Raw genomic sequence first — 10,228 nt, 5'->3', positions numbered from 1 at the left:
CATTTTATATGCATGTTTATTATCTTTCTTCTCCACTAGAGTGTGAGTACCACAAGGGCAGGGACTGTGTTTTCTCACCACTCACCATCCAAGCAGAGCCAATGGCAGGAGAGGTGCCCTCAGTAAATATCTGTGGCTGCTGAAAGGAGAAATGTGGTATTTTAGAGACGTGAAGAGGAGAAAATGAGAGGCCAAAGGAGAGATGCCCTTCTCAGCAGAGGATGGGATGGAAGGTGGATTGGTCAGAAAGGTACCAAAGAGGAGGCTGCCTGAAGAGCAGAGTCAGGGACTTCCCTGGTGGGCCAGTGGTTAAGAATCCACCTTTCAACGCAGGGGACGCGGTTTAGATCCCTGGTCGGGAAACTAAGATCCCACATGCCGCAGAGCAACTAAGCCCGTGCGCCACAAACTACAGAGCCCAGGCACCACAACTAGAGAGCAGCCCGCGCACTGCAACGGAGAGCCCGAATGCCGCAACTAAGACCTGACGCAGCCAAATAAATGAATGAATCTATTAACTAATCAATCAATAAACAAACAAAGAGCAGAGTCAGGAGCAGAGCAGTTGTAGAGCCACAGAGAAGGAGGTGATCTGGACGGCTTTGGGAACTCCAAGGAAGCTTCCCTGGAGCAAGAGATCCCTTGGGGAATGGCAGGAGCTGTGGGACTAGACAGGGAGGGAGACCCAAAGCAGCAGTCACCTTATACCCCGATGGGGAGCCTTCATCTTTCTCCGTAATCAGTACATCTTTCTCCGTCATCCATACACAAATCAGAGTATGACTGAGGGAAACAGGTAAATGCCAAATTACTCGCTGGTGTGTGCACTGAAGGAAAACATTTGTCCACTCTTGGCAGACACTTGAAGCTCTCTCTTATAACAAATATTGAATATTTTTCCACTGATAGGCGACTTGGCTTAAGGGTAAGGCCGTGGCCTTATCCACCAACTCAAAAGAGTACTCAAACAACACATGTCAGATGTAGCTAGATTTTTCTTCCATTCTCTACATATTTAAAGGAAAATCAGCATTTTGGTCTGAATTATCTGAAGAATCCCGCAATCCTTCCTTTGCTTTTTGTAGACACTCAAGGGAAATAAGAAGTAAGTATCTTTTCTCTCTCTCTTTTTTTTTTTTTTTGCAGGATCTTTAGTTGTGGCATGCAAACGCTTAGTTGCGGCCTGTGGGATCTAGTTCCCTGACCAGAGATCAAACCCAGGCCCCCTGCAGTGGGAGCACAGAGTCTTAGCCACTGGACCACCAGGGAAGTCCCAAGAAATAAGTATCTCTAAGACTAAACATAATTCATATAAAATGTCTACTTTAAAATAGCAAAGTTATTTGCCCCTTTTCTCACCCATGTGAGAAAATATTTCACACACCAAGAACTAGTGAGAGACCATCAAACAGGCAAGTGTTTTGGATTGCTTTCTTTTGTTTCACGGACTTTTCTGTTTTATTAGGAAAAAACCACTCAACAGAGCAAGTAGGCAGAGACCATCACTTGTCTTCTGGCTGCTGCAAGCTGAGGTCATCAGTAAGTGGAAGCAGGCCACCTCTGATTAATTATGAATTCCTCTCATGTCCACGGACTTCAGCCCAAGGATGACAAGGATTTCTGAACTTCAAAAAAAAAAAAAAAAAAAGAGGAGGCATCACAATAAATATTTCACCGTCTCGCCAGCCCAGTTTGCTAAGCCTCAGAGTCTCGCCCAGCCTCTGGAGGCTGCCACGAGCAGCCTCCCCAGATGCTCCCTTCCAGCAGGGAGGTGGCCCAGCGTCTGTATTTGGGCAGCCCTGCTGTCAGGGAAGAGATGAAGGACGGGTCACTCACACCTGCTGAGGGAGAGGCCTGGACATCCCTCGGCAGCCCTGCCAGCCGTGTCAGGATACCTAACCACTCCCTGAATTGGGTGAGCGGATCAGTGATGGACCAAGCCTTCATCTGCTAGGTTTATACTCTGCTCCAGACAGTGATGGTCAGGGAACGTGCAGATGGAGAGTTCCAGAACAGCAGGGAGCTGACCACCCTCACTTCCCCATGCAGACAGAAATCCTCAAAGGATGGTGCTGATTGAACAGATATTGGGAAAGAGCATGACAAGGGCCTCGGGGGTCCTTCATGCAGCCCTGCTGCGCCCCTCCTTCTGAGCAACGTGGCCCCATGTTCATCAGTAGCAACGGAGCCCGTACACCTGTGTTACTAGCTGTTGGTGTAACTTTTTAAATTCATGTTACTCTTATTCTTCATATACTGGCATGTCCTTACCCCTCTGGATCACACCTATATATTTTAGTTTGTCCTTCTACTAGTCTTAAACCCCATCTATTCCCTTAAGGAGATCACAGTGGCTATGATCACACCATCTGTTGCCGGAAAAGAGCTTGAACCTAAAGTGAAATAAGACAGAACCTCTCACCCTTACGCGAGATTATCCTGCCACAAATAACCCTTGGGAGTCAGACCAGCCAAGCTAAGACTCCTGCAACAGCTATTTCAGAAGAATTCCTCTTTGGGGTTTTTAAAACCACAAAGCCAAGATGTTGGAGGTAAATCTGATACTCCTATAGCTTGGCTGCATAAAATACGTACAGTAACCTTCTGACAGAGCATGTCCCGCTCGCAGCTCCTCAGAGGTCTCAGAAGGCCACGACCAGGGTCTGAAAGCACAAGCCCTGAGTTCACGCAGGAGATTAGAATGGGTTCAATGTGACCCCACAGAGGATTCAGGCAGTTCCGATTTGCTTAGCAATTTCAGAAAAGACAAAAATTGGGGCCTGACATGCATTTTTCATTTTTAAGAAGTGAGGAGTTTCCAGTGCTATAGGTAATGATAAGTCATTTATTACAAAATGACCAAGGCTTCACGGTAGCTTGTATCTACTAACAATCAAGTTTTACTAAAAATAGAATTAAAACATGAATGAAAGAGAAATCATTTTGTAAGATCCTGGATTTCTGTGTGCGTTTCTCATAAGAAATTCTATGTCAGCCCCATAACTTTGAATTATTAAATCCCGAATTTTATAATACTGGTACAAAGATGGAACCATTTTACCCATATAATAATAGTTTTAGGCAGACACTTGTCTATTACTTTAACGTTAATAAGGGGGAAATCTTTTGATCTGAAAAAAAAAAACTCTCAAGATAAAAAGATAAGTAAGATTCCATTGCCAATTAGCTAATTAGAAAATGCCCAAACTGAAGTTTTGACTTATTTTTTTTTCAGCTAGCTTTCATGGGCCTCCAACAGAAAGCTTTATGTAAATTTTCCCTTTTTGATATGTCATTTTCATTAACATCACTGTGATATATAACTAATAAGAGTTAAGTGTAATTATGGTAGTATTTAGAAAAATAATTGTGGTAAGACAGCATTTCGTGATTGATTCTGTGCTGTTCCCCTTGTGTTTTATCTTCATCTCTGCTGGTTCATGGCTTCTCCAAAAAAAAAAAAAAAAGAGCTCGAGTATCACAAATTTCAGAAAGGACGAGACATCGCTCAGGCTTCACATCCTTACAGTTTTGTTCCACATTGTTTTTCCTTCATTTATGATCTAATTCTTTAGGCATTTATCTCTGAACGGAATTGATTACATCTATAATAAAGCATTGATAAAGTGGCCTTAGGTTTTAAAGTATGGTTGACTTTAAAAATAAAACTCATATTCTACCAATTGCCTGCTAACTATAGGTATCATTCTGTTTTGTTTATTGGGTTGTTTTTTGGGGGGTTTTGTTGTTGTTGTTTTTGTTTCGTTTTGTTTTTGCACCAGTAACCAGAAATATGCTTAAGACGTACATCCAAGTTGTATTTTCTGAGATCAGGGGGTGGTATTGGCACCCAGGGGAATGTGGAGTTCCAGCTACTATTGTTTTAGTATTGTCTCACTGCTGAGTCACCAGACAGAGCAATTTCACAGAAAAGGATAAGAATGAATTTTGGGGGGACACATAGGAGGTTACTTAGGGATTTGAAAAGAGATTGAAAAAGGGAAGAGTCCAAAGAAAACTTGGAGAGAAGTTTTACAAGCGAGGGCTGGGTGATTATAAAAGAATGGAGTCGTGTTCTCCTAAACAAAGCTCAGAATGGTGCATGCTTGAAGAATCAAATGTGCTATAAAATTAAGAAATCACAACATATAACATATGGACAAAAATCCCAACCCACAGTTTTACCGAAAACTGAGGTTATTGTCAGAGAGCTGAAAGTTGGGAAGAAATATTTAACAGGACCCAGGAACCAAACAAAGAAGGACAGAAATATATCACATTAACAAAATGAAGGACAAAATTTACATGATTTTCTCAGCTGACACAGAAGAAGCATGTGAAAAGAGTTAACATCCTTTCACGATAAAAAAAAAAAATCGACAAACTAGGAATATAAGGAAACTACCTCAACATAATAAAGACCATATATGAAAAGCCCACAGCAAACATCATACTCAATAGTTAAAGACTGAAAGTGTTTTCTCTAAGATCAGGAACAAAAGAAGGATGCCTGGTTTCACCACTTGTATTCCACACAGTACTAAGAAAAAGAAGTTAAAAGCATAGAAATTAGAAAGGAAGAAGAAAATTATCTCTGTTCAAAGATAACATGATCTTATATGTAGAAAACCCTAAAGACTCCATTCACGTCCCCCCCGCAAAAAAAAACTGTTAGAACTAATAAATGAATTCCCCAAAGTGGCAGGATACAAAATCAACATACAGAAATGCTTTGTGTTTTTATACACTAACAATGAACAATCCAAAAAGGGAATTACGAAGACAAAATCCGGGGCTTCCCTGGTGGCGCAGTGGTTGAGGGTCCGCCTACCGATGCAAGGGACACGGGTTCGTGCCCCGGTCCAGGAGGATCCCACATTCTGCAGAGCGGCCGGGCCCGTGAGCCATGGCCGCTCGGACTGCGCATCTGGAGCCTGTGCTCCGCAGCGGGAGAGGCCACAGCGGTGAGAAGCCCACGTACCGCAAAAACAAAACAAAAAAATGAATGGATAAAGAAAATATGGTGTGTACATACAATGATATATTATTCAACCCTAAAAAGGAAGTAAATCCTATAACATACTATACAACATGGATGAACCTTGAAGACATTACACTAAGTGAAATATGCCAGTCACAAAAAGACAAATATTGTATGATTCCACTTATATGAGGTATCTAGAATAACCGAACTCATAGAAACAGAAAGTAGAATGATGGCTACCAGACGTTTGGGGGAGGGAGAAAAGTGGAGTTGTCATTTAATGGGTATAAAGTTTCAGATTTCTAAGTTCTGAAGCTCTTTTTCATGACAATGTGAATATACTTAATGCTGCTGATTAATGCTGTATGATTAAAAATGGTTAAGATGGTAAATTTTTTGTTATGTTTTTTACCACGATAAAAAAATCCTTAAACAACAAGGCCCTACTGTATAGCACAAAGAACTGTATTCAGTATCCTATGATAAACCATAATGGAAGAGAATATTAAAGAAAAGAATGTGTATGTGTGTGTGTGTGTGTGTGTGTGTGTGTGTATAACTGAATCACTTTCCTGCACAGCAGTAATTAACACAACATTGTAAATCAACTATAATTCAATTTTTAAATAATTAATTAAAGGAATCATACAATTTAAAAAATTGTTTAATTTGTAATTTCTTTTACAAAGCAGGGATGGTTGCACTGGGAAAAAAGCTAAGGTCACTTGCAGCAGCGACTTCCATTCTGTGATTCCCAGGAGCCCAGTGGGCCGCTGGGGCGGCAGATGATCTGTGGAAGGAAGACCTGTCTTCAGGAGGGGCAAGGAATTTGTAGTGCCCCTGGGGCCCCTAAAGTTAGACTGGAGAAGCCTTTTCCACCTCTGGTCTACGGGTCACCAAAGGGACCCCATGGGTGGTGAGGAGAAAATATTAGAACTTCTACGTCTCTGTAAAATTCTCATTATTTTGAATTTTCACCTTTATGTGTATTTTACAATGTATATCGTCTAGTAGCAATAGTAGCGGTGCACAATAAATAAGAAATAATAGATTAGCAAGCATATATTGGGAGCTTATGCTCAAAATATTTTAGTGGTCAGGGTGAGCAATCTAGAAAAGCCCGGCGATACGTCCTCTAATAAACTCCTGTACTTGTAAGTAGGACCAAGAACCCCATGCCTTTGGGGATACCCATTGCCTTCGGTAGCAAACCAACTGGATGGCAGGAGGGGAGAAATAAGATGGAGAGAGAGCTGGGTAGGCAGGGCCAGAGTTACTGGGTGGAATAAACTGCAAAGGAGGAGAAGAGGCGGACAAGACCTGGAAGGACAGGGAAAGGAAGGCGAGAATTTCCAAAGGGCTGAGTGGTGATTGTAGAGTTTGTTGCCAAATGACAACTTTGATCAGACTTATCTATGGTTTCCCTTGACCTCCACATGCCACGCTCTTCCCTTCAGAAGGCAAAGCAGACTATGAATAGAAAGGGTCTATCCTCCAGGAGACAGAGTTTATGTCCGTACTTGGTTTATTAATTCCCTGAATCTGTCTTAAAGGGGACCTGGGGCGTGGTAGCACTCTCAGCTGGGTATTAGGTTCTCTAGGGACCTTAAGCTCACAGGCACACATGCATGCATGCACACACGCACACATACACCCATGCACACGTATATGTGGCCACACACATGTGTCCTCATGCACACATGAAGTCTGTGGTTCCAAACACCATGGATTTATATGTTTCAAGTCTTAATCATTGTTATGTTCAATGTAATGTCTCTAGCTAGTAAAAATAAATAAGTAAAATTTTTAAAGGTATGTCACAGGCTGTGTGATTCTATTTGCATGAAATACCCAGAATAGGGATCCACACAGATAGAAATCAGATGAGTGGTTCAGGGGCTGGGGGGAGGGGAAATGGGAGTAAAGCACAGGCGTGGTAAGTTCTTCTGGGGACATGAAAAAGTTTCGAAACTAGAGACCAGGAGTGGTTGCACATCATTGTGAATGGACTGAACGCCGCTGAGGTGCACACTTTAACGTGGTTCGTTTTATGTTATATGATTTCACCTCAATTAGAAAACACTGTGCACTAGGAAAGCCCCTTTCCTAGGTCTGCGTGTGGGTGTGGACGGGAGGGAAGAGGGCTAGGGTCTCGGGCGTTTGACTGGCATGCCCCTCCCTGGTTCGTGGGCCAGCCGGAATTACACCTGTATATTTGGTCTCCCAGACCAATGCTCCTTCCATAAAATGGCAATGGAGCCACAGTGACACTGTGTGGAACCCTCCACTCCCTCTAAGTAATTTGCGCTGGTTGAAATGGACATCAAAGAGCAAACAACCAAAGGGGAAAGGAGAGCACCTACGAGCATATGCTTCAGAGCTGTGGCCCTGGGCAATGGGCCAGGAGCCAGGACTCAGGGGGCAGAGGCAGCTGCTTCTCCCCGCCAGCCCCTTCCCCAGGTTCTGCCTGTCTCCTGCCCCCTCTGCACACAGTGCCCGGTGAGGCCAGGGGCCAGGTCTGCAGCCAGAGCCTTCCAATCCCATCGGAAGTAACGTGGGAGGTGGTGGGGATGAGACCTGGCCAAGGCACCCGTCGTCCATGGCTCAGCCTTCTCTCTGAACACCCCACAGGATTCCCTTTCCGCAACCCTGTGTCGCTGTGCGCTCTGAGACAGGCTGCGCCGAGGTCCAGTGCTGAGCAGAGCGGACCAGCCCTCGGGTCTCACTTAGCTTCTGGTCTGAGGCCTTGTGCCTCAGCCTGGCTCCATCACCTGAGAGCCGTCAGAGAAACAGAATCCCAGCCTCCACCCCAGACCCACTGAACCAGAATCTTCTCTTTACGTGATGCCAGGCACATTCAAGTTTGGGAAATGCTGGTTTAGATGCTCATTTCCATGAATGAGAGTCAGACCAGGGGCTCCAAAGACACGGAAGGTGGGCTCCCTGCCCTTGACTTTCATGAGAGCCGGCACTGCAGAAAATAACTCTTCAGCTGTGAGATCTCAAAGGGGTCTTAGGGGCTCATCTAATTCAGCTCCTTCACTTAGGGACGATGACATGGAAACCCAGAGAGGTCACGTGATTGCGCAGGGAAGAAGCCAGAATTGGAAACAAGCATTCTGCTCCCAAGTTCACTATACCCGCCACAGGGCTGAAGAAAGCCAGGTAGCTGTCTGTAAGAGAAAAGGTAACAGAAACAAGACTGCTGGGACAGGGGGCTACAGCACTGCAGACTCAGGGGTCTCTCAAAAATGTCGGGGGGCAGATCCTTTCTGCAGCCCCTTTCAAGTCTGCTCTTTGACACCGTCAAAGTTGATCCAGAGATCAACTGACCCCCTTTGGCTTCTCAGCAAGAATGTGCTTTCATTCTAAGGGTGATATTCTGGTCCACGAGACCTACCGGCACAGGGAGATGGCTCAGGTGTCATTCTGTCTCATTTCTCCAGCCGGGCTCCCAAAGTGAATCCCGGAGTCTAAGACACCCCCATAAGGTTTACCCCAAGGTCCTCAAAACTTTTGGCGAGAGCATCTTAAAGGAAGCAATACACCCTCTGTGAGGATGTGTGTGGATTATAGCACACTGCATGCAGACAGGCTGTCCCAGTGTGATTACCCACCCAAAGCTCCTCTCTAAATCCAGGCTCCAAGCAAAGACTGTCAAGGATGCTGATAGCCTTTTACTCCTCCTTTCCACTCATTTGAAGCACTGGACCACTGTAAAACTCAAACTGAAATCAACTTGAGGGATTCCCCGCAAGAGACAGCACCTTTTGTCCAAAACCAGAGAAAGTAACAGTGAACACAGGCCGCCGCCGGACCCGTAGTATCTGAGCACGGTTTGCTGACCAGGAGCAGGAGGTTGGCAGGCCTGAGCCGGGGGCCTGTGATGGGCCTGCTGCTGCCTTTTCTTCCCCCCACCGCCCCAGTCATAAGTACTCAATTTGAGAGAGCTGATGGAAAGAGACAGGAGTGAAAAGTGGGCTTGACACATTTATGAGAAGGATTTGTCCTGGGCTTCTTAAGTATAGTGCCTGGAGTTTTTTCAATCGTACGAAAAGTAGGAGGGAATGAACACCTGTTTCATGTTTCCCAAGCACGCTCAGATGGTAAGATGGATAACGCACCATCAGGAACCAAAAAAAAATCGTGGGAAAAAGTGTCTTGTCAAGTTAACAAAAATTGTATACTGTTTGTAATCTACAAATAGAGAAAGAGAGACAGACACCAAGTCTCCGGAGGATAGAAATACTGTTTCTAGTTGAATCCTCATTGAAGGCTCCAGCATACAGTTTCTGACATTGGAACAGAGGGTGTTTTGATGATGGATGTTTTTAACCCTTTTCCTAAAAGATGAGATTTGGGGATCACAACTTTCTCTGTGCTTCCCGATAGTGATGACAAGTAGAAATAGTATTTGCCGGGTCCATGAGCTGGTGTTTCCTCAGAGGCAGATGGAGTTGAGGATTTGTTACTTGATCTAATGACGATGGCTTTCCAATAGCCAGACATGCACGGCATCATTGATCAGTCTGCCCTCTCCTTGTTTGCGCTGGAACACTGCTCAATTTACACCAATTAAAGAATGCTTGGTTTGGGTATTGAAGAATCATTAAGGGATGCAAATCCCCAAGGGCTTCTAAAAATGACATCTGACTAGAATGGTGATTAAAGCATGAAGGCGGCATTAGTATTTGAACAGTTTGACTGATATACAAAATCATTACAACTTCTTTCCAGAAAGAGTGACATTGGGTCAATGTATGTACTTGCCTGGTCACCCTAAACAAACCTGACAAGTCTAATTTTAAGTAATTGCTCAGAGTTTAGTGGCCACCTCTGTCCCCACAAGGGCAGCTGTCTGGATCACATCTTGTAATTGAGATGTGTCTTTAAACTCTCTGTGTCAACCCAACATGCAAATGTGCTCTCAAACAAGGTTAGGGGTTAGTGATGCTCTGGTGAATCATTTTCCAGTCAAATTTCCACATGAAAACTCTACTGCAGCCAGTAGTCAACTCCTCAGCTGATGCTACCCCGTCACATTTAGGAAAGACTGGATGTTCTAGCTACATCGGACTCTCCAGTTCTGGAGACCATCTCAACGTGTGTCCTCTGGACCACCAGGATCAGCATCACCTGGAAACATTTTACAAACGCAGAGCCTTGCCCCCTGCCTCCCCCGAGACCTGCTGAATCAGAGATACTAGGGCTGAGGTCCTACAACTAAAGTTTTAATAAGTCCTC

General features: G+C 44.4%; 1 long non-coding RNA gene across 3 annotated transcripts in view; it reads right to left on the bottom strand.

Moving 5' to 3' along the window:
- Positions 1-1,280: 1,280 nt before the first annotated feature.
- The window catches only part of LOC132598216 (uncharacterized), a 66,344-nt gene continuing 57,396 nt past the window's right edge, over positions 1,281-10,228 (bottom strand). The window contains exon 13 of one of the 3 annotated variants that reach the window (XR_009566126.1): positions 1,281-1,625. This is a non-coding gene — a long non-coding RNA (uncharacterized lncRNA). Of the gene's footprint in view, positions 1,626-1,671; positions 2,664-5,520; positions 5,775-10,228 lie in introns of those variants that run through there. The other 2 variants (XR_009566127.1, XR_009566122.1) reach the window with 2 other exon arrangements.

This window comes from Globicephala melas, chromosome 12 (assembly GCF_963455315.2).
Source record: "Globicephala melas chromosome 12, mGloMel1.2, whole genome shotgun sequence".
NCBI lineage: Eukaryota > Metazoa > Chordata > Mammalia > Artiodactyla > Delphinidae > Globicephala > Globicephala melas.
This window is presented reverse-complemented; position numbering and strand designations above follow the sequence as displayed.